Below are 1,697 nucleotides of genomic sequence, written 5' to 3'. Positions count from 1 at the left end.
AATTTAGGGGCCGGGGAGATAGCTCAGTAGAATAAGTGCTTGCCTGGCAAGCCCAAGGGCCTGAGTTCAATCCTTGGTTCCACCAAAAAAAAAAAAAAAAAAGAATGGCCTGAAGGGCAGGGGAGAGTAGGAGTACCAAGAGGCAGGAGGAACCTGAACTAGTATCAAGACACGCTGCATGGGTACATATGTCAAACCTCAAATGGGTCACCTTCCAGTGTTCTTTCGCATTCCAGTCATACCTTTTTAAAGCCAACTCACCTCCCTCTGCCAGTCATCCAACTTTTCTGTTTCGTTACAGAACCCCTCCCTAATGTCTATGTACGATCTTTCCAGTTTCCTCCCGGTTCTCCGACTTCCTTTGACTCTCGCTGCTCCTCATTCCCTTGCTCCAGGTGCGCTGCACCGGCCACCACGCCAGCTGGCACTGCACTCAGCCGAGGAGGAAGTGCCTTGGTTCCTGAAGCATTCTGCCCATCTGGCTGAGGTCTTCCCACCCCACCCCATTCTTCTGTAAACACTCCAACACACCTACCACCCTTTTTTTTGTACCAAGGATTGAACTCTGGACCTTGCACTTGCCACGAAGGCACTAACGCCGCTGAGCTATATCCCCAGTTCACCTACCACCCTTAACCTCTTTCCCAACCTCCACCCTGGCCCCCACCACTTGATTTACATAACTTAGCATCATCTGACCTATTACATACTTTGTTTACTGAAGAACATCTGCTTACTAGAATATTATTACATTAGAGTATTAGTTCCAAGAAAGTAGGGCTTACTGTTTTGTTCACTGATATTACCTCAGTTCTTGCGTCTCCATAAACACCAGGATTGTTTTTCTGCCATTTGGTTGTTAAGTAGGAGAAACTCATTGACATGCACTTAAGCAAAAACATTTATTAGAAGATTCCAAAGAACTTCATAGACCCCCGAAGGGCAGCGAGGACAGGCAGGATTAGGAAACAGGCATCAGAGTCATCAGAAACTACAACGCTTGCGGCCCCCTTTAGTGTGATCGCTGAGGCAGGAGATCTTTGCATTTCCTCTGTATGGAGCATTCATTCTTCTCCCTAATCTTCCCCAAAGAAGAACTTTATTAAAAATCCCAATTACAAGTCCCTGAGAAAACCTGAGTCAGGAGTATCGCCCTCAGCCTGGTTTAGTTAACTATGGCAAAGGGCATGGGCACACAGCCAACTACTTACCCACAAGGGTCTCCTAGGGTTCAAGACACTATTTGGATCATAGATAAGTTCTATTTGTAGCTCACTCTTAAAATTAGGCATTTTAAAACTTTCCTAAAGTTTTTAAGTATAACTTAGAAATATTCCATTTAGAAAATAACTACATTTTAATAATCACTTCCAAGGATGCCTTTAATTAATGTTCGGTGGAATTCAACACAAATGTTGAACAAACTAAATTTCTTCTAACAGTCTCATTTACAATTCAAATTCCTTTAAAAATATAATAGCATTTACATTTACAAAACCTGATTCTTTCCAACAGCACTTCTAATGTGTGACCTAGTAAGCCAAACGTTCCCAGGTGCTTAACTTTCACCAACATAATAAATTAAAAGTATAATGACTTCTAAGTTCTCTAAAACATTTTCCATTTGTTTAATAACATTTTAAAATACTTCCAACTGAAAATCACAAGTCTAAAATTTTATTAGGTATTTCAAATTA

This window comes from Octodon degus, unplaced genomic scaffold (genome assembly GCF_000260255.1).
Source record: "Octodon degus isolate 3935 unplaced genomic scaffold, OctDeg1.0 scaffold00177, whole genome shotgun sequence".
NCBI classification, from domain to species: Eukaryota; Metazoa; Chordata; class Mammalia; order Rodentia; family Octodontidae; genus Octodon; species Octodon degus.
This window is presented reverse-complemented; position numbering follows the sequence as displayed.